The 24,116-nt window shown below is 41.4% G+C and overlaps 2 protein-coding genes across 2 annotated transcripts in view; both read left to right on the top strand.

Annotated features, from left to right (window-relative positions):
* The window catches only part of LOC147035094 (uncharacterized), a 382,679-nt gene that overhangs the window by 58,701 nt on the left and 299,862 nt on the right, over positions 1–24,116 (top strand). The gene's annotated exons all lie outside the window — the stretch shown is intronic.
* Positions 1–24,116, top strand: part of LOC147035097 (uncharacterized) — a 37,848-nt gene that overhangs the window by 9,587 nt on the left and 4,145 nt on the right. The gene's annotated exons all lie outside the window — the stretch shown is intronic.

Raw genomic sequence — 24,116 nt, 5'->3', positions numbered from 1 at the left:
CGGCCTACACAACCGATGCCCAACGATAGTCTAACTTCGGCATAGCGCGTTGCACGCATCGCCGACGATGTCGTGACGTAGCCTATTAAAAGGCTGACGCACAACGATTCGAATCATAACTGCCGTAGAAATGGAAGTGACAACATCGCGGTCACACCTTGGCGATCTTGCCAGCGCATGCCGACCTAAGAAAAATGTGTCTAAAACGTTGGGGCACGTCAAATACGGTATGAGTAAGTTTGGTATACGTGAGTAGAACGCTAAAGTACGCTATCATACGTCATAGTAAGTAGAGTACGTCAAGAAATTTTAAACATGTTCAAAATTTTACGACGTACTCGGCGTATGACACACGTTCCGCATGCAATGGGGATAAGTTTTACACACGATATGTGGACGCTTACACACGTCCACAAACGCTACTTATAAGCTACTCATAAGTCGAAACACGTCGCGGTAATGTCTTTTTTACGCAAAACTTATTTCTAACTTGTGTTTGACGTGCTTTGAACCAATTCTTTACGTAGTCCCAACACACATCGACGTATGTAGACGTATTCCAATCACGTCTTCCGGTCGACAAAAAAAAAAATGAACGTGTTTCAAGGTTACAACTGCCATATAAAGACGTGTTCCCAGCAGTTTTGGGAATTGGTATATAAAAATGCTGCTCATAAAAGGGAACCCAACAGTGTTTTCGAGTTCCTTTTTGAGTCGATGTCCATGTCAGCACTATCAGTATCAGTATCAGTATCAGTATCAGTATCAGTATCAGTATTAGTATTAGTATTAGTATTAGTAGTAGTTTGTTCATGTTGGCAGTAATAGGTGAGTGTGAGGGGGAGGGTGTGGGTTATGATGGATCCTCCTTGCGTCCGCGTGTCCACGGGTAAGTTCATAGGCTGCCACTCAACGATTTAAATGGTTGCATCTCCACTATTGAAAGTAGACGCTTGCGCTCAACAATTGGATTTTTTTTACACTCAACGACTTTTAAATGGTACCACTCAGCCATTTTCATTGTTTACAATGAACGATTTAAATTGCTGTCACTCGCCTTTGTTTTTTGACGCTGGGGTTTGGAAATTTGAAGCGTGTCTTCTGAACGTGTTAAAACGCTCAAACTCGACTATTTCAAATAGACGCTGCCGATGGACAATTGGAATCATAGCCAAGCTAGACATCGAAGTGTGAACATCCTCGTCATGCCGAAGAAAAGTTTGAAGAATGCTGCAAATAAGTGTCCTGGCCGTGGCCGTGGATGCTGACGCAAGGACGATCCATTATACCGACGTCTTTCAGCCTATGAGTAACTTAAAAGTAACGTCTGTCGATGTGTGGCAACGATCGCGTAACGTGCCAACAACACGTTAATCATAGGTTAGAAATAAGTTTCGGGTACGCTAAACATTACCTCGGCGTGTCTCAACTTATGATTAACTTACAAGTAGCATGTGTTGACGTCTGTCAACGATCGCAGACCGTGCATACGACTTGTGGCCAGCGTAGCGGAACGTGTGAGTCATACGCCGGCATACGTCGTGAAATTTCAAGCATGAAAAAATTTGAGGACAACCGAAAAGTACAACGTTTAAAGCCAATGTACAACGACGTATGGCAGTGTTTTTCAGCGTGCTCTCAATGTTATCAAAACTTACCCATAACGTATTCAACGTGTGCCAGCGTTTTAGAAAAAAAATTCAAAAATCGGCATACGTTGGCTAAAACGTCAAGGTGTGACCGGGCCTTAAGGGAAGCAGGGAATGTGAAGGAAGAGGGTTTGGGGTGGATTAACGGGGGTAGAAAAGATCGAGGATTTGGATGGGGGATGAAAAGAGATGGTGGTGAACATCTGTTTTGAAGGCCTGGAGGGAAGAATGGGATTGAATAGAGTGAGGGAGTTTATTCCAAAGGCGGGGAAAAAGAGGAATGAAAGAGTGAAGGTGAGCAGTGAATTCGTGATTTTGGTAGTTTTACCAGAAAGGGGGTTGTTTGGCAGACCTTGAGCGCCCTGCGGAAATATGTTGGGAAAAATTGCAGACAGAGCGGGGGGGGGGGGTGCGAGACCGGAGAGTTTATTTGATGAGAGCCTTTGTCCACAGTTTATAAGGAACGTCTCCATCTATGATCTCAGTAAATTGCAACGTTGTGCATCGCATACTTTTTGAACAACGAGTTATTTAGCGTGCTTGTGTTGATTAGCACCTACCTCGTACTACTAGCACATGCTCACTGCTCACGCTCGCATGGAAGGCAAGATGGCACCTGCTAGCGAGTTAGCACATGCTCACGCTCGCATGGAAGGCAAGATGGCACCTGCTAGCGAGTTGGCTAGATTCTCTCTGCATAACGCACTGGTTCAGTCCCTTGAACTTCAAAGCCTTACCATAAGCCAAATGCCTCCTTGGTGAACTACAAAGCAAAAGCCTTCAACAGACTGGGCATGTTCTGTCATTACAAGTCATTCCTTGAAAAATGAACTACTCACAGAATACAAGGCCTTTGTCCATAGCTCAGTGGAGTTTTGCTCTCCTCTTTGGACTGGCACCACAGCAGCACCTCTGTCTCTCCTGGAATCTGAGGAATGTAAAATTCTCAACATAATTGTCATCTTCCACAATGAGGCCGAAGCACAAGGCCTGTTGCTCTCGCATCACAGAGAGGATGGTGGCCTCTCTGTATTTTATCAGCTCTCTATTTTTACATACTTAAGAAGAACAGCTCTCTGGTGAAGCTCCCTATGCTCTCTTAGCTCTCCAACCCTCCACCTACTTCTCCAAAATATACACATTATTCCAGTATTCCCTCTTCTGAAAGAAGTCCTTAAATCCAGGCTTGTACTGCATACCGTCATTCATTGAACTGCCTTCAATACAATTGCACTCTTCCCTCCCGGGCTTCAAGCAGGGGGTTAACACCACCTCTTATCACCACCCGTCCATAACTATGACAATTTGTACCTTGATCAAGCTTAACCCACCCAACCGTCTTACTTTCAGGTTGCTGTTCTTCTCCAATCCTCCATGTCTTATTTTTGTCTTCGCTTATTGCTTTCCTGTACACATCCTTGGCCCCACTGTCAGTGTGTTTCACTTTTATCCTTCGTCACCTCACTCTTTCATGACCCACGATTTTTGTATATAAACCCCACTTACTCTTCATTGAAAGACACCATGACATTTTTAACATCTACCATCTTAATGCTAGGAGATTGGTCACCAACTTTATATCCTTTTCAAGAACAGCAAACTGATTGAAGAAACACCCTGCCTGTGAAGCACCAATCCCAAATTTGATAATCGGGTTTTGAGAATCGAACCCAGATGAGACAGGACAATTGCGAGTGCTCCAGATCTGTACCATCATGTCAGACAACAGGAGAGTCATTGAAATCCATAAGAATTATTCGATCTTATTTGTGTGGATATATTAACTAAAATAATCAGGTTTTTGCATCTCGCTTGGTTATGTGCACTCTCCTCATATACATCTATCTTTACAACCACCGTGCGCAGTGCGACTTACACAGAAAAAGTCGTTTGGTCCATCACATCTGTGTCGCATCCAAAGGAGATATTGATATTGATGTCGCATCCAAAGGATATATACCTTCAGATAATGCACATTCCATTTATTTATTTATTTTGCTGACAATCCCGTCACTTCATTGTGCATGCTTTGGGGGAAAGGGAGTAGAGAAAGGGATCTGGGAATGAAGAAAAAGAAAGTTGATGAAGGAAGGGAATGGGGTAAAGAGAAGAGAAAATGATTGGCAGGATAGTTGGATGAGCAAACGGAAGGTGAGGGAAGGAGAATGTTTGAGAGAAGAGGATATGGTCAGAATGGATGTCATCATTTCCCCACCGTTGTGTAAGTCAAGTTTGAATCGTCCCCTGATTAAATGTCTCCCTTTCATATGAATTGGGACAATATGAGACGAGGGACGAATGAACAAATGCTTCCTTGCTTGATGCTCAGCATTTAAAAAGGATAGAGCACGGACAAACAACCATAGGTTGGCAGCCATTGCACAGGCTTGATGGGCTGAATGGCCTAATCCTGTGTTGATGTTCACTCATTATTATATATTTTTTCCTTCCAGCTCATTGTCTATACGTTAACCTTCCAGTAGCTTGGCTATCTATACGTATGTAAAAGAAAAGCATGCAGATGAACTTGGCACAAATTTCAGCAAGTTGAGTAGTTCCACAGTGACTTGTGACATGAAACTAACAGTGGCTGATTACAAACTTCCCAAAACGAAATAATAGCTCATATCTTTGAGAAACTACTGTGAAACTGCGTGGAAAATAGACGAGACCCCCAAGGAAGAGAAAACAAAAAGAAATGGAAGAAAACGCAGCCAAAGTGCCTACATTAAAACATTGGTTTCCAGGAGAACGCAGCACTTTTTCACCAAGTTGGCTCAGAATCAAAACCAACGGAGCATGATCAACGGTATCGGAACCCGCTCGCTATACAGTTGCAGGCATGTTTACACCAATATTCCTGACACTACAGATTACACCACATTTCATCCATCCTGACCACAATGAACCATGACTTCCCGTGACCCCTTATTGGTCACGTGCTGTCAAATAAAAATCATTTCGCTAAATGCACGCGTACAACATGGCTCGGAGTAATATGTTATGGAGAGGGCAGTTGACTATGCCTGCCAGCTATGTGAAATGAAGGTTTTACATTCTGACTTCAAGATAATCTCACAAATATGTAATGAGAGCTTATCAGTTGGCATGGGAATTACATTTTGAGGGTAAGTGTTTCCTTTTTCTCTGTTGCCATCCTGAGCTGCACATTAGTTCAAACACCGGAAGGGACTGAACATAGATACAATGTTTTTCAGGTGGAATTTGAAATTCGTGGAAGGTTGGGGATTGGGAGATGGGAGAGGGGGGGGGGGAGGACTGAGAGGAAAGAAGGAGGAGGGGGAGAACCTCAAGTTATATGAACGATACACTTATTATAGTCCAAGAAATGCGAAGGTTTTTAAATTTTATGTCTCAAATGTATAAGTATGTAAAAGTAGTGCGAAAAATGAGGGCTGATAGGATAGCCTAGACCTATATAGGTATGTGCACAATTACCTCTGATCCGTGGTTCATTTTAATCTCAACCCAGCAATAAACTGCCATCCTAGTGTTTCACACGCAGGGTGAGTCATCGATATGCGTGCCAGTCATCGGATAAACGTTAAAGTTGGCGTTTGGCGTCCAGTCTGCCTGTAATAGCTGGTGAACGTTAAAGACCCCATGGTGTCCTTCTTTCTCAAGTAGTACTTGAGTTATCGGAAACAAATTACAATTTCCTGCCACCTTCAGTAGAATGTCAGACATGGCCATTCTGTTCGTGAAAGACTTGTCGGCAAAAATGTTCCCGGGCCAACCCCGAAAGAAAGTGTGAATAATTGTGGACCTTCAAAGAAGTAATTGTAGTCGTAGCAGGATAAATTCACTAAAAACAATATTATTTATTTATTTTCATGTATAATATTTACCCCATGCATGCTAAGTGAAAAGCGGGGTTAAGCAATTGGTTCATGTCTGTCCATCCGTATTATCAGTTTGTGATCGAGCACCAACTTATTTAAATTAAATGTTATATTTTGAACACGTGAATAGGAAGACAAATTTGCCGTTTATAACATTACTTTATCTCTGAATTTGGCCCGAACATGCACACAGAGGAGCGAGATTAAAAAAACAAAAATTCCATTTCAAACACCATTCCAAGCAGGAAACTTGCTGATTTTAAGGATTTCATGAAGGACACAAACAACATGCATGAATAACTAGTGTAACATGTTAGATAGGGTGATGAAATTGACACTGCATAAAATGCAGGTAAACTCTGGAATTTATTAATTTATACGACTTTTACGATATTTATTTTATTTAAATTGAATTATGTACTTGAACACGAGAGAACACAAATCACCATCTTATCACTTCCACGAACCTCGAGTTTTTTTTAGTACTTGGGCATGTTCAATAGAGTGGTGGTGCATAAGATTGGTGTATGACTGCTTCAATAGCACAAAACTTCCAGATTTGTTTTTTTAACGATCTTTAAAATCATTACTTTCTTAAAATCTAAGTATATACTTGAACAATATGCATCGTATCATGTTCTCTGAACTCTTAAAATTATAATGTTATTGTTATTACTAGCTGAAGTGCCTGTCTACGATGGGCAATAAAAACCAGAAGACCCTGTAAATACCATAAATATTTTCAGCTCACATAACCATGTTCTGTGATAGTTGCATTATTCAATTAGTTTTAAAAAAAAATTGTGTGCACATATATCTTTACCTTTGAATTATAGCCTCAGTTTCCCTAAACAGTCATGTACTCATTTTAATTTATGAACAATGCGATCCCTGAAGTTTCAGCTACATACTGTACATAGGCCTACATACATGCATATATACATACATACATACATACATACTTACACACTACAGCATCGCTACATTACACTATGTTTATCTCCCTACAAATTATTTTCTTATTTTAGGAAAAATTATTTCCGACTAATTACTTGTATTGTTACAAATTTGAAAAATATCAAAGTTGACGTTTCTTGATTGGACTGTCAAGAGGAGTCGAGTTGAATGCAGCAAATTGGCATTTTCATTCTGATCATCTGCTTCTGATCACATGCTGTTGTTGACTTGGTGTCCCTGATTTTTACAATATTTTATAAATGTATACTTCTGTACAAGTTACACACATTGAATGTACATATTGTACAAATTACACACATTAAATGTACATATTGTACAAATTACACACATTGAATGTATATAGTATATAAATTAAAAAATGTCCAAATTACACACAATGAAAGTACGTATTATACAAATTACAAAATGTTGAATTATACACATTGAATGTACATATTATATAAATTCCAAAATGTACAAGTTACACACATTGAATGTACACATTGTGCAAATTACACACATTGAATATACATATTGTGCAAATTACAAACTATACAAGTTACACATATTAAATGAACATATTGTACAAATTACAAACTGCACAAATTAGATACATTGAATGGACATATTATACAAATTACAATCTGTACAAATTACACACATTGAATGTACATATTGTTGCGAATCTGGAAACCATTATCGCACTCATCATTCAGGTCCTTTAGCTCAGTTATCTCGGTAAGTGCATGTTCCATAGATAGCTCGCCTTCCAATGTTTAATGGGTAAAAATTGATTAAATGCGCTGTGATTCATTTTAATAGTTAGGGTTTGATCAGAACACAAAGAAGAACAACCGTCCCCCTCCTCTGCAAAGAGGAAGAATAACCCTCCCGTCCCGTGATGCAAGGACGTAAACAACTCCCTCCCACCCGCGGTTGTGCGGCACACGAGGGCATAAGTCACGTCGGGAACGGGGGAGGGGGCCGATAGGAATAAAAAAGGGACCCTCTGCTTGGCTCGAGTGGGTTCTTGGGTCTTGTTGGGGGTTGTTCATCGGAAGAGAGGGTTTTGTCTGGTTGGTTGTCGTGAGTTCGTTGAGAGTTGTTCAAGGGAGAGTTTGGGCTGGTTGTTGGTGGTTCATCGGAGGAGCTGGTTGATTGGAGAGTTGTTCATTGGAGGAGTTGGTTCGGGTTGTCGTGGTTCTTCTTCGGCCTGGTGGTCGAGGAGTGTCGGCCTGGTTCAAGGGTGGTCGATTTGGTTCGAGGTTGTTGTTCTGCTGGTGCTTCTTCGGGTTGGCTGTGCCGTTCGTGGTTCAAAGGGTCGTGCTGGTTCTGAGTTATCTTGGTTCGGCCTTTGTTCTGCTTCATGGCCTCATCTTGGTTCGGCTGGCTCTACTTGGAAAGCGACGCATTTTCGAGAAGGCTCGGTGTTTCGTCTCATCAGCATGTGGTCCGGAGCACGAGGGGATCCGCTGGAGCTCGGGAAGGATCGCGGCTCACCGCGATTGTATCCAGCTCGCCCTCACTGGAGCCCGGGTCTGAACAGCTTGACCACACGAGGTGGAGAGGTTCGAGATAGGTTCTGGGTTTCAGCTCATCTGTCCCTCCGAGCTGAAGTCCTTATTAAAGGCATCAGCCACCATTTCTTGGGTGTGTGTGTGTGTGTGTGTGTGTGTGTGTGTGTGTGTATGTGTGTGCGCGCGCGCGCGCGCGTGCGTACGTGTGTCTGTGGGCCTGTCGAACAAGTAGAGAACTGTTAAGTGCTTTGTGTGCTGTAAATGATTGCATTGCATTTATTGTATTCGGTATAGTTCTGCTCTTGCGTGCTTCCCTAGTTCCCCGATTACTGTATAAATAAACCCCAATTGTTAAATATTTTCAGCTCATCACGTCGATTCTTTCATTGACTGAGCATGCTGTGTGTTAGGAAGTAGAAGGCCGTTGGGCCGCCGTAAGGGGACATTCGGACCGACGGTTCTCGGCGATTAAGCCGCTCAGAATCGCGCGCGAGGCAGGCTCGCTTAAGCAGCTTGTTTCGTACGAGTTCCATCGTGGGTGTGGAGGCTCAGTAGATTGCCAGGTGGTCTCTCGGTATTTTGAAGAATTAGCAAATAACCCTGTACCACATGGTGGAAAAATTGGCCCTTCACGGTTATTGCACAAGGACCCGTTGGCTTCGGACTTATCCGGGCGACGATCTATATTCCGGGCGATCGATCGGGCCGACTCTACTTGCGGCTCCATCAGAGCGGTCGGCTCATGGCCGACCCCCCGGCCCCTAACAATATTATACAAATTACAATCAGTACAAATTACACACATTGAATGTACATATTATACAAATTACAAACTGTGCAAACTATACATATTGAATGTACTTATTGTACAAATTACAAAATGTACAAATTACACACATTGAATGTACATATACAAATTACAAAATGTACAACTTACACATATTGAATGGACATATTGTACAAATTACAAAATGTACAAATTACACACATTGAATGTACATATTGTACAAATTTTAACTTGATCGGAGGTGATTTAGAGGTCACTCCAGATGACGACTTTTAGTCTCATGACTTGAATAAATTAGGGTATGGTCAGGTACGATTACAGGTACTTATGGATGTCTGAGGTGGAAATGGAGTGCATTTTCGAACTCTATGAGGTCGATTTACTCTAAGAAATGACTGCACCGACATTGAATTCACTACCATTTCGAAAATATGACCTAAAACAAGATTTATCATTACTGGAGTTGAGAAACTAATATTACTCATTTCGATATTTTCTAATCTACAATTAATTTGTGGTCCGTCTAAACATTTCTTAGAGTAAATGGACCCCACTGAGTTCGAAAATGCAGTCCATTTTCACCTAGGAAGTTCAGAAGTGTACGGATTTGCGTCTCACCATACCCTAATTTAATATAATAATAACTAAATAAATAACTAACATATTTTTCGTGAATCATTGAATCTAAAACACTGGATGTTGGACCGGCTAGAAATAAGTTCAGGCTGGAGTGGATACAGCAATAGAGGCGGAGATGATAGTGGTATTTGGTAAATGAGACGAAATATTCTAATAGTTTGTAATTCCATTGACTGAAAAATTATGGTATGGTGAGATGCGAATCCGTCCACTTCTGAACTTCATAGGCGAAAATGGACTGCATTTTCCAACTCAGTGGGGTCGATTTACTCTAAGAAATGTTTAGACGGACAACAAATTAATTATAGATTAGAAAATATCGAAATGAGTAGGATTAGTTACTCAACTCCAGTAATGATAAATCTTGTTTTAGGTCATATTTTCGAAATGGTAGTGAATTCAATGTCGGTGCAGTCATTTCTTCGAGTAAATCGACCCCATAGAGTTCGAAAATTCACTCCATTTCCACCTCGGACATCCAGAAGTACCCATAATCGAACCTGACCATATCCTAATTTAACCAACTCATGAAACTAAAAGTCGTCATATGGAGCGACCTCAAAATCACCTCCGATCAACTTAAATTTTTTATGCGCGTTATTGAATCATAGTGGAATAATGTAAGGCTTGTGGAGACAACATCTGAATTTTTTTAATTTTTTTTTGCTGTTTTTGGACCACCCTAATGTACATATTGCACAAATTACAAACTGTACAAATTCCACACACTAAATGTACATATTATACAAATTACAAACTGTGCAAATTACACACATTGAATATACATATACAAATTACAAGCTGTGCAATCTATACACATTGAATACACATATTGTACAAATTACAAACTGTATAAATTACACACACTGGATGTACATATTATACAAATTACAAACTACAAATTACACACACTGGATGTACATATTATACAAATTACAAACTGTACAAATTACACATACTGAATGTATTTATTGTACAAATTACAATCTGGACAAATCACACATATTGAATGTACATATTGTACCAATTACACACATTGAATGTGTATATTATACAAATTACAAACGGTGCAAACTATACACATTGAATGTACTTATTGTACAAATTACAAAATGTACAAATTACAGACATTGAAGGTACATCTTGTACAAATTACAAACTGTACAAATTACACACATTGAATGTATATATTATACAAATTACAAACTACAAATTATACAAATTGAATGTACATATTGTACAAATTACAAAGTGTGCAAGTTACACACATTGAATTGGGTCTTTAGCTTCGTAGTTTATATCAGTTCTTGTTTCTCGGTGACGTAAGCATCCACTGCTGAAGTGCTAATTGCAAGCATGTGGGCAAGTATCATGAAATTAGTCTGCCTGTCTTACTGAGGCTTTTTCAAAGTGATCCTGGGATTTGAGAACTGCACCGTTGGTCTTACATTACAGCTCAGCTTTCTTTACAACATCCACGAGATTAGCCAACATATTACACATAGGCCCTGCACTCCACTTTCAAGCTATTCCTTTTAACCACGTTAATGTTAAAGCAAACTTTCACAACCACTGTATTCAAAATCCAAAATATGTTTCACCAAAAGTTTCATATCAAACACTGCAAAGGTACCAATATTAAATCACATATCCACACCTCCCGGTTGTTACCACATCGCTCCTGAGCAATTGGATCTCTGCTGTGAAACATCCTGTGTGTAGCCTAGGTGGTCTCCACAAGCAGATTGGAGAGGTACCCAGGACAAAAATGACAGAAAGAAGGTTAAACATTAAAAGAAGGGGCGGCAGTATCTGCTTTATGCGGTTTGCACATAGCCAGAGATTAATAGGTTATTCTAACCTCAAAGTCCTCTTTTATCTCAAGTATGGTGAGAGGTTAGATGACAATTCAAGGTACATGAAAAAATGGTTTGTATGATGATTCACATAATTTATTAGCCATAATAAACCACATGATAAATTCTCATTTATCAGAATTATAATTAAGATGTATCTGCATTTCTTTCTTAATAGGCCACAAACTGAAACTCGGGAGACTTTGTTTTACACTGTTTTAGACAACTAACTTGTGTTAAAAGTTTTTACTCTGAAATGCTGCTCGTTATCTCAAATGGTGGGGTCAAAGTAAGTCATGTAGACCCCAAAAATTGGCAATTTTATCCTTGCTGCAGACTTCATGTTTCAGGATTTTCCCTCTGAAATGGAATGGGGGCTCAGATGTTTTGGGCAGTCACAGATCGCCCTCGGGCCTAGGTGCTACTGGCCAACTGATTTTTAAGGTTTTTATTGTTGTTTACTTGACATCGTAAAAATGTGAAAATGATACTTGAATCAAAAATATTGTATTTTTCTGTAACTTTGAGTCTGGCTGTCTCTATAATTATTCAATATAGACCTGCAACACTTGGTAGACCCAGAGTATAGAGGCAAAGCTACTTCATGTGAAAGTTTGGTTCCCGGTACAACAGAAGCGAGGTTAAGGGGCGTTAGCAAAATGGTTCCGGGGCTTATTGGGACCAGGTCCTTAGCTGTGTGTCACTAGGTGGTATATCTGAGAGGAAGGCTCTGTGTTGACCTCTCAGACAGTTTTTTTAATATATATATACCTTGTCGAGGCTCGTGTGAGAACTAACAATTGCAGAGATATGGTGTGATTTTTGTTTTTGTCTTGATCAGTTGTGTGATTTTTACTGTTTCTAAACCCATGCATATCAATGCAAGATGAACACGACTTGTGACATGAGCACTGCCCTCCTTCACAGTAAGTTTTCACACAGTTCCATTTAACTACTTTGATTGCACTTCCTGGAGCTGTCACAATCCATGTCCATGTGATCCATGTGACAAAATCATCCATCATCCACAAATCCACAAATCATCCATGTGATGGATTTCTGCCTCTGATGATGAACCATCTAACAGCCCTGTGGAAGAGTCATTGTTAAAACGGTCGAAAGCGGTTCCTGTTCAGAGCACGTCAACACAAACAAACCAACTTCTGTCCTACTTGGCTGCTTGATGGAACACAAACTGTGCGTAGTCCTGTTGTAGCATTCACTTGAATTTGTCCTACTTGAATAAAACACAGAACACATTTTGAGGAGACAAGAGAAAGAAAGTCTTAATGTCTATCCACAGGAAAGTAATGTTGACTTTTCCCCCCCAAAATTTCAGATTCACTACAACACCCATTGTTACCAAATTTCAGCTTGAATTTACCCACAGACCTGCAATTTACTCCCAAAAATGTACAATTTTGCTCTATCAATTGCTCGAACAGGTTTTTCTTTGAGGAAATATAAACAATGTATGAACCCACAATATATTTTTTTGTACTTACAGTCGAGGCTCATGGAGATTATTAAAACCATTTACTGCACAACTGCATTTACCTGAAGTGTGTTCTTGTAGCTTCTTATCCTTCAGTGCATTTCAAGAATAAAGTGATGAGTTTTGTCATCTGGAAGACTTCATGAGTCTTGATTAGTACCTTCTCAACTGCACAATGCGAAATGAAACATAGGCCATGGTGTCGTTTTTCTCTAAAAGACAGATAAATGTAATAGCTGAACAGATACAAGCCTATCGTCATCTTGGATACAAAATTACATTTAATGTGTTTTGTATGCTGCACACTGGTTTCCTGATTTATTTACTTCTCAGGTGCAGTCCTTGGTTTTTTTTGTTTCTTCAACAAGATTTTGCAACATACCTTGCAGGAGAGTTTATGATATCTCACTCCAAGGTCAACACAATCTTTTTCTCTGATATACAACAGAATGCCTTCATCTTGTTTCATTGTGGCAGTTTCTAGGAATTTTCCTGAAAAATTCATTAGAGTGGGCAAGATATTTGCATTTTCTTTTTTCGGTCATTCAAAAGGTTTGAGAGTTTCATACTCATGGAAGATCCACTAACTGAGATCGCGGTCGCAATGTTATTTTCCCGTTACTAGGCTTCGAGCAATATGGATGTGCTGGACCAGGACACTGGATCAAACCCTTCACACTCAGAGGCAGGTTGCAACTTCCTATTCAGATACTTTTTCTCACTGAAGTCAATGAGCCTCTTGTTTATAAAGTGCTGATAGCTGTAGGTTACAGGAAACCCTGCTTTTTATGGAATGTCACTGAACTGTACTCCCACCAGATGCTCATGATTCTTCACAATAACCTGACAATAGCAATCTCATTCCAATCATTTCTTCAAACATTTGTGATACGTAGTCCATCTGAGTGGAGTGAATGGGAATACAGCATAACTTGTAGTGCAAATAGCACTTTAAATAAAATTTTATTGTCGACATTACAAACTAATTATTGTAGCATGGGTGCTGCCAATATATGCATCATGTGATACTGACAACCACTCTGATTGGTTGATGCTCAAATTTTGGGCTCTCCACTCATGATGCTGACAAACACTCTTTGAGAAGAAATATAACAAAAAGGCTATACAACTTGTAAACTGGCAGAAATCATGAGTTAAACTTCCAGGAAAGGCTAACCTGTTCTTTGATTACTATTGTCAGCATTGTAGAACTTCTAATGTCAGAACTGAACTGAATGACAAATGGTCTCAGCTTGAGGGCAATGTAATTGATTCATTTGGAGTCCACTCTGAATGGTTTCCCTTATAAAGTTATTGTTAACTGTCTCATGCCGAATTATCATTAATCAAGCAGCTTAATTTGATGACAACAGCAGTTATAAACTACAGGGGGTCCAGTTTTTCCGATGGTGGAAAGTTGGTCCCTCTATGCTTCCACGTGCAGGGAATTCTGATAACCACCAGGGTCTCGACCAAAATTATTGCTCATTCCACCATGACAGGTAATTTGGAATGTGTGGCAGACTGGATTATAATGCCATTGCTCCCCTCTGGAGAAATGTAAAATAAGATCTTTACCGGCCATAAGGGATTGCAGATTGGATAGCCAGTGTCACGTCCCGTATTGAAGATTAGGGTCCTTTCCAATGCAGCATCACCTGATGACTGAATTATTTGGAAGCTTGAATTTGATTTGATTTGGTGCAGGAATCAAACCCAGAGACAAATGAGCAAGATTTTACCAAACGATGCTGCCAAGAACCATTCAACCCATGTAGAAATTTGAAGTAGTGAGGGTATTACCCAATGCAAAATCACATGACTCGAGCAAATCAAACTCAGGAGATAAGGTACACATCAATGTTCAGACAAGTGAGTTTAATTCCATCCTTTTACCAATCGGGACCTCACCGATGCTGATATGCCAACAGCAGTAAATCGTATGCATTACGTTTTCATTCCTAAAGAGTGGTTTGTTGGGATTTGGCAGGGATTTCCAACTGCCACAGGACCTCCAAGGATATATGCACAGAGGTTAAGTGTAGACGGTGCTTTGCATGCCAGATGGACTAAAGTTTAATTTGCCTTGAGATGGAAAGGTTGACTGCACGAACGTAAAGCCGTGGCGGTGATTTCTGGATGTTGTTCACAGCCAAGGTCAAATTGTGAGCTTCAAATTTATGATCCTGTGTCAAAAAACTGACGCCTTGTTAATTTCAGCTCCAAAGAGAGTATCTCGGTTGCAACAGCTCGAATATATTGTGGGGTTGTCTTTAAGGCAAGGAAAATCCTGGTCCTTAAGCCAAGCATTTGTGTGTTGCGGAGGTGATAGCCAAGTGCGCAGGCACAGATCACTTTAAGTACGGCCATATACCTATGGATTTCCAAACATGCCACAAACTCTTTGCTCTGTATGTCAAACTGAATTGAGAATTAACCCAAAAAGCAAAGAGCAGCATGAAAGAAAATATTATTTTCTATTAAAAATTGACACGAACATTAAGCCCAACGAATTGTTAACACGTAGATAAGATGGACATGTCCAACCAGGTGACACAGAAGGAGCACACTTGTCTAGTCTGGGTTCCATCTAGCTTTGAGCTGTCTAGTCTGGATTCCGATCTCGACCCGACTATCAAGTTTGCACCCTGATGCGTTGCATGTCAGGCATTGCATCACTGGGTGCACTATCATCTGGATTGGATGTCAAGAAATGGACTCGTCTGCCAGCAGTGGTTGCTGCTGGTGGACGTTAATTATTCTATTCCACGATAAAGAGTAAGATGAGTCATAAACGGCACCCTGACCAAAATCAAAATCCCTGCCCTACTACTATTCCTGAAAAGGCAATGGCAAACCACCCCAATGTATTTCCTTGTCAAAGAATCTCTGTCAGAAGTCCCCAACATTCTGCAAACAAAGGGTGTAGGATCAATCCAATCCAACACGAAGATAGCAAGAAGTCATCAAAAAGGAAACATAACTAGTAATAGGTAGGCATCCACAACCATCCTTGACTATGTTGAGGAACATCGGCTGAGCTCCTCAATTTGTTTTCTTCTGTCCTCACTTTTTAACCTTTATTCGTTTTAAAGTTAGCTGTCTCTGCAACCGCTTGAGCGATTATCACTAAACTTTCAAAATAGGAGTGCATCCCCATGTAGAATTAAAAGAAAAAAACAAAGTTACATGATGATTGGATGGGAAATGTGGCCGGCGTTACAAAAAGTCTGTTTTCGTAGGCACGGGTTGCAGGGTGTTTCATGTATTAGGAATAATCAAATTACCAATAAACTTTTAGAAACTGTCCAGGAAGCATTTCTTTGATGTGACCTCTTTTCGTGGGCTCTTCCCATTCATGGATCATCAGTCGGCTGCTGCTGTGGTACTTAGCAATCTGGCGTTGCCCGCTGCTCTTCCAATCCTGTTGGCATTTTGAAGAAATCCAATTTTTTGTGGGGGGGCCTAAAAAAACTTCCCTACACCCACTAAAGAATGGGGTTGGAGATCGTTTAATATCACCTTTCACGTCGCGATAAAGGCTTCAGCACCATTGGATGATCAAAAAAAAAACCCCATAAATGCAAGAAAAATTCGTTTTTTTTTTTTTTCAAAAATATGTTTTGCCTTCAACACTCAGTGGCACTCACTGATGAACAGAAAGTTTTACAAATATCCCATTGGCCATCTCAGAAAAATGGTAACACACAGACAGACAGACAGACAGACAAACATCTCTCTTTTAGTAAGGCATAGAGATAAATGATTTGAATGAAGAGAGCTGGTCAACCCCATTTTCAACCCATTTTCGGAACTTGGCAAGGATACCTGTGTATGAGGCTTGGGTATCCACACCAACTCAAAATACTCATACGACATACACCCAAAGTATAAGGACAGCCATACCACTTACTCAGTCTGAGTATCAGACGGACACACTCAATTGTCTCTTGAGGTTCACTTGGCCTCGGTCCACATATTTTTAAACTTCAGTAGGCCGAGGTTCAAGTAACTCAAGTCTTTTTAAAACATAGTCCTGAGGGCCTGCTGTATCTGCACAAAGACCTCCTCTTGTCAAATATTCCAACATCTCTGAATTTGGCAGGAGATTTCCAGATATTTTAAAAAGCTTTTCTTTTCCCGCTCTCAAAACTCTCTCAATTTTGCTATTGTTTTTGGCTGAAGTTGGAGACGTGGAGCCTCGACTCTCAATTGTCTTATTGTAAGTTTTATCTGAATTAACATTTAATTCTGAATTAAATCGAATTTGAATTAACTTTGTTGCTTTACAAGCAAGGGAATGCCATATTTCAGAAGCTTCCTTCATCATTGATTCACTTATAAGTGTGAAACTTTGATGAGACTTGAACGCTACACTTCAGAATCCTTGGTAGTATTCAGTCATGTGGATTACATCATTCATATAGCCATGAAGTGCAGAAAATCCCAGAGTACCACTTGGTGGATGATTTCAGCTCTTTCAGCATAAAGGTTAAGTCACCATCTGGTCGGGAGTTGCTTTTTATATTAATTTGTAATGAAGTTAAGGCATTGCTAGGAGCTGAAATGTTAAATATTAAAGCACACATTTCACTGCTCGATTGTTACAAAGGAGCAACAAATTAATGAAATCTTTTGATTCTACAATGCCCTTCAGTATGATCTTTGTTTTTACTCTAAGGTAGGTAACCGTTGGGTGTCATTATGTATTGGAAGTAACATTCAACTCGGTTTTTAACTTTTAATTTAAATAATTACGTTTGGCCGACAGGATGGTGCAGAGGTCACCCACCTACCTTTGAACTGTCTTCTGAGTTCGATTCCAAACCTTTGAACTGTCTGATTGGTGATTCACAGGCAGGGATTTGTATTGCAAAGTGAGCCGTCCCTCTGATGTAGGTTAAGCTGGGTGTCCCATCTGCCGGTGTTCGGTGTTAGTTTGTGGATGTTAAAGATCTCATTTGTGTCTTTCGATGAAGAGTAAGTGAGAAGTTTTTCTGGCACCGTCTCAAAATTTAAGATTCCTGCCCTGGCTACTGTTGGGAAGGCAATGACAAACCACCCATTGTATTCCTTTCAATGAGACGAATTACCAATAAACTTTTAGAAACTGGACAGGAAGCTATATTTTTCACTCCATAACCTTGGCAGTGCCGACGCCCTTGATGGGGTACAGTTTGTGATGATAATGAATTCACTTTACTTTATTTTCACACATTACATTGAAGGGGAGGCAAGATTAAAAAAAAAGATAAATTATAATGATGTTGCAAAGTAAAAAAATAAAATTCACAATGAATGGTGGTGAGGGTGGCCACCGTAGGTATGTTTGGATTCAACTTGCAGAGGTACCTTGAAGTAGTGATTATAAAGTACTTATAAGTAAATAACAAGATGTTTGTGTTTACACAGGTATTGTGTGTGTGTGTGTGTGTGTGTGTGTGTGTGTGTGTGTGTGTGTGTGTGTGTGTGTGTGTGTGTGTGTCTCCAATGGGACAATACTCTGTACAAAGCATTGGTGCTGCCTAAGCAGTCTTCTGGGCTGTTGGGCACAATCCAAGATGGGTCATCACTCCGACACAGGATACTCAAATGGCTCAATCATCCCAGCAAGCTGGTACTCATTTTGCCGATCTCAGAAGGATGACAGGCTGTGTCAACCCCACCTGGTATTAATTCAACAGAAAAGAAGAATTTGAACTCAGGACCCTATGATCCCAAGCCCATCACCCTAACCAATAAACCAACACCAGGCATGTATCTATACTAATAAAAGGCAGTGTGTTGTGTGTGTGTGTGTGTGTGTGTGTGTGTGTGTGTGTGTGTGTGTGTGTGTGTGTGTGTGTGTGTGTGTGTGTGTGTGTGTGTGTGTGTGTGTCATTGATTGGTTTGTACATATGTGGGTTTCAGAATGTGGAATGGAGTCCTCCCAGGGCGGGCTCAATGTATCCACCTTCAATTCAATAAGGGGTCACAATTCAGGGACCAAGCTGTGAAGTTTTCTGTTCTCAAAGTTTTGTGCCGAGGTCTCTCTTCAGGATCGTTACTGAGCCCCGGACAGCTTCCAACTTCAGTTCGTTTGTTATAATATACCCATTGATGGGTTCTATCTCACCTGTAAAGTAGATCCGCGGAGCTTATGGGATGGTGCGTTGTCCGTCCGTTCACAAATACTTGCAACTTCTTCTCAGAAACTACACATATGATTTCAATGATTTGGTCCCATGTGGGCCATGGTGGATCCGCGCGTATTGCGTGAAACATGCATGGATTTGTCCTAACACTTTACCGTCGGTCCTCACTGGCAGCCGTGGCTGTTCCCCACAGACGAGCCATGTGACGCATCACGGAGCAGGCATTGATCAGCGCTAATCGGAGGCACCTGGGCAGGCATGCAGGACCAACGCTACCCTCGGCCGGTTGCCAGGGCATGGTCCGGGAGTTCGTGCAAGGCACTTCATGTCATGGAGTTCGGTGTGGGCGATTCATATCATGTCGTGTGGTCGGAGCGAAACATTTCCACCGCTTGGAGCCAACTTGCCGGAAGTGGAATGTTGCCACTTCCGGCCATCACAGCCGGGACACGCAGGGGGCCGGGGCCAATCAGAGCGCCCAATTTGGGTGACGATGCATCACTTTTGGGTGGCTCCTTGCCCCGCACTGTGGGGTTTATAAAAGGCAGATGGCGAAGCCGTTCGGACTCTCGTTTCTTCTGCTCCCGCATGTGCTGAATCTGGTAATCGCCTTCAACTCCACCCTCCTGTCGGCATCGCTTCGACTCCGTCCTCCTGTCATCATCACCTTCAACTCTGCCCTCCTGTCATTATCACTACGACTCTGCCTCCACTTCTCCGCCTTCTCCGCCCACACATCGCTGACTCCATGCACCCACCCACTTGGTCCCACCTACCACTCCATCCACTCACTTTCGACTCCGCCTTCTCCACCAAAGTCCCTCAATTCATGCCCGATGGTCACGTCACATTCTCTGGACGACACTAGCTGCACGAATTGCCACGAAGCTAGAAATGGCATGCCAGCTGTCGGGGAGGTATCACCCAGTGGAGCATCCCCCCAAAACGAATTGGTGGCGTGATCGGGCAATCGCGAAAGGTATTCAGAGGCTGTTAGCCTCATGTCCTCTCCTCTTTTCTCGCTTCAATAACTCCTCTTCATCGAGTTTTGTGTGTGTGTGTGTGTGTGTGTGTGTGTGTGTGTGTGTGTGTGTGTGTGTGTGTGTGTGTGTGTGTGTGTGCGCGCGTGTGCGCGTACGCATGCACACATGTGCATGTGTGTGTTGTCCTGGCACCTGTCCACATAGGTTAAGATTGCAGAAGATCATTATTATTATTTCAGGTGAAGTCTGCTCTGTGTTTGCTTTCGTAAGTTGCTTGTACATTGTCGCACCTCACGCTTCTTTCTATCCCTGCATAACACATCCCAATAAAACTATTCACTGTACCACATAACTTTCCTCGCTTGTAAATAAATTATTGTGAGAAATGTTTCCAGGTCGTTTTTGTCTTTTCTTTCATTGATCCAGCATGGTCCGAATCCTAGCGTAGCCGGGACTTTATCCCCAACGATCCGTTCCTTTCAGCCGATACGTCCTTGGCAGTGTCACTCGGCTGCATCGAATCCGTTAAAGTGATCCAGTTCGGACAAGGCGTACCGAGGGGCGTGTTCCCCGGTAATTAAATCACGTGATTAATTAGGCAACCCGGTTAACCCATAGACGGGAGGACCCTAGGTCACGCGGTTGAGTTATTGGAATCTACGGTCGGTTACCGACCCGCCGCGTTACGGAATTATCCATGTGCAATGACCTGCAATTCCGGGGAGTCTGATGGGAGCTGAGATAGCTCTTCCCACCTGGTGGTCTTCGCACCTGACCCCCGGCCCGCAACAATATATGTGTTTACATATATATATATATATATATATATATATATATATATATATATATATATATATATATATATATACTGTATGCGCACATGCACACACACACACACACACACACACACACACACACACACACACACACACACACACACACACACACACACACACACACACACACACACACACACATATATATATATATATATATATATATATATATATATATATATATATATATATATATATATATATATATATACAGATATACACAAATATAAATAGAGATACACTACTGGCCAAAAGTTTTAGAACACTCCCATTTTTCCAGTTATTACTGAAATTTAAGCAGTTCAAGTCCAGTGAATAACCTGAAATGGTACAAAGCTAAGCAGTCAACTGCCAGAGGTTAAAAAAAAAGTTTTGATTACCAAAAACTGAAAAATAATGTAAATTGCAGAGTTGCTAAAAAGGCCCTTTTCAGGGAACAAGTAATGGGTTAGCAACTGCAGCTGTTCTGCAGCAATGGAAGTGAATTAAGCCTTGAAAGTTGATGCAAACAATTCCTACAGGTGTCCCAACTTTTGTTGATTAGTTACAAACCCTCTGTTTGTATAAAAGCAGTGTTGGAACAGACTTTGTTGCTACACCCTCTGAAGCATTATTTGGACAATATTGCACTGCAGGAAGTAGTACATATCTATCATCATGGCAAGAAAAAGACAATTAACAAAGGAAGACAGACAGACCATTATAACCCTTAAAAGTGTCAGTCTTTCCTTGAGAGAAATTGCAAAGTAAGCCAAGCTGTCAGTGAGTACAGTTTCCTTCACCATCAAAAGGCACTTGGAAACTGGAGGAAACTCTGAAAGGAAGAGGTCTGGCAGTCCTAAAGCCACAACACAATCAGAAGACAAGTTTCTGAGAGTCAACAGCTTGTGTGATAGGTGGCTCACAAGACAGCAGCTTTAAGCACAGCCAAACACAGGTCGAAGTAAGGAAGTCTCAGTTTCAACTGTGAAGAGAAGACTTCAAGCTGCAGGTTTGACAGTGTGGATGTTGTGTGTATGTGTATATATGTATATATATATATATATATATATATATATATATATATATATATATATATATATATATATATACGTTGTCAATGTTCTATATATGTTGTCGTATCATTTTTGTCCCATCTCTCAAAATTATGAAGAATGGCTTGAAAAATTCTTGTTTGGATGTACAGTGCAATATTACATGAAGAGATGATTATCACCATACTGGATGGGATGATCCTCACAATGCACATTTACATGAAGTGATTGAGTGATGTCATCGTCATCATTGTTTTACTGTGGACATACAATATACAACATGTTAATTGACGTTGATTGAACACATAACTATCACTTCACCATCAACAACAGGTCGGTGGTCTTCTTGTCCTCTTCCTCTACATTCTGGTCTTGCACCCTCTGCCCTCTCCGTGCTCTGTCCCCTCTCCCCACCCCAGATATCTGCAGGATGCATGCGGTCCTCCAGCAACCCCCTCCTCGTGAAACGGCCTAAATCCAGAACCACTGCTCACCTCAGCTCATTTGCTCCTCTTTCTTTCTTGTTTGGGGATCTGCCTTCCGCACACTCTTAAATTTCACTCTTCCCTCCAGTTCTTAAAGATGGCTGTTCATCACCATCTCATATCAAACCCCAATCCAAAATACTGATCTACATATCGTTTTTGTCCCCATCTCTCAAAATGATGAAGAATCACTTGAAAAATTCTTCTTGTTGAAATCCCTCCTCACTCCTTCCAAAATTTTGCTCATGTATCCACATTGTTCACCACTTGCTTTCTTCCTTACCACTCATCGTGACCTGCATCCCTTGTTTGTCCGTCTCTCTACTTTCTCCCTCCGTTCGGCTGTTTGTGTTTCCCCTTTCTCCTGCTGTTCCTTCTGTCATGTTGTTTCCTGATCTGTTCTGTGTCCTCGCTCTTCCACGAGCCTAGACCATGTATAAATAAATAAATAAATAATACCTGTACAACCGCGGAAACAGTACTGTACGTACACGCATAAATGTACATTGAGGATGATATCATTAATGTATTTAATACATGTGTCATTAAATACTTGCATTTTTTAAAAAAGGGTGCAGGGAACGACATTATCATTGATCGATTCACAAGCTTTCATAATGGCACTGGGAACACCCCCTCCCTCCACCGGCCACCCCCTGTAATACTCCATAATACTTGGACATACACTCCTTGTAACACTCTGTAACACGAAGACCTACACCCCCCCCCAACCTCGGTAGCACTCTGTAACACTAGGACATACACTCCCCCTCCTCCCCTCCCCCCCATTCATCCCAAAGATGTTCAATGGGGTTGAGGTCAGGGCTCTGTGCAGGCCAGTCAAGCTCTTCCACACCGATCTCAACAAACCATTTCTGTATGGACCTCGCTTTGTGCACGGGGCATTGTCATGCTGAAACGGGAAAGGGCCTTCCCCCAAACTGTTGCCGCGAAGTTGGAACTACAGAAACATCTAGAATGTCGCGTTAAGATTTCCCTTCACTCGAACTAAGGAGCCGAGCCCGAACCATAAAAACAGCCCCAGACCATTATTCATCCTCCACCAAACTTTACAGTTAGCACTATGCATTCGGGCAGGTAGCGTTCTCCTGGCACCCGCCAAACGCAGATTCATCTGTCGAACTGCCAGATGGTGAAGCGTGATTCATCACTCCAGATAACGTGTTTCCACTGCTCCAAAATCCAATGGTGGTGAGCTTTACACCATTCCAGCCGACGCTTCACATTGTGTATGATGATCTTAGGCTTGTGTGCGGCTCCTCGGCCATGGAAACCCATTTCATGAAGCTCTTGACGAACAGTGCTTATGCTGACTTTGCTTCCAGAGGCAGTTTGGAAATCGGTGGTGAGTGTTGCAACCGACGACAGACGATTTTTCCACGCTACATGCTTTCCACTTCACAATAGCAGCACTTACAGTTGACCGGGGCAGCTCCAGCAGGGGAGAAATTTGATGAACTGACTTGTTGGAAAGGTGGCATCTGATGACTATGCCATGTTGAAAATCACTGAGCTCTTCAGTTCGGTCCATTCTCCTGCCAATGCTTGTGTATGGAGATTGCATGTCCGTATGCTTGATTTTATACACCTGTCAGCAAATTTTGTGGCTGAAACAGCCAAATGCACTAATTAGAAGGGTTGTCTGCCTACTTTTGGCCATGCAGTGTATCTCTAATCTCCGTGGAGATCACATTGGATTTTAATTGCTTCAAGTTACTCATCCCAAACTGGGAATACAGGCCGGTGTTGTACGAATCATCTTCAAAATGGCCGTTGCAATTGAGGTTTGAAGCAGTTGGGCCTCGTCACTTTCCTCTGGTCAGTTTCACCTTGGCTCTCCGTATTTTGCTTACAGCTGGA

Source organism: Eptatretus burgeri, chromosome 1 (genome assembly GCF_056783735.1).
Source record: "Eptatretus burgeri isolate ZD-2024b chromosome 1, Ebu_testis_v1, whole genome shotgun sequence".
Classification (NCBI taxonomy): domain Eukaryota; kingdom Metazoa; phylum Chordata; class Myxini; order Myxiniformes; family Myxinidae; genus Eptatretus; species Eptatretus burgeri.
Note: the sequence above shows the minus strand (reverse complement) of the source record. Positions and strands in the feature narration are given on the sequence as shown.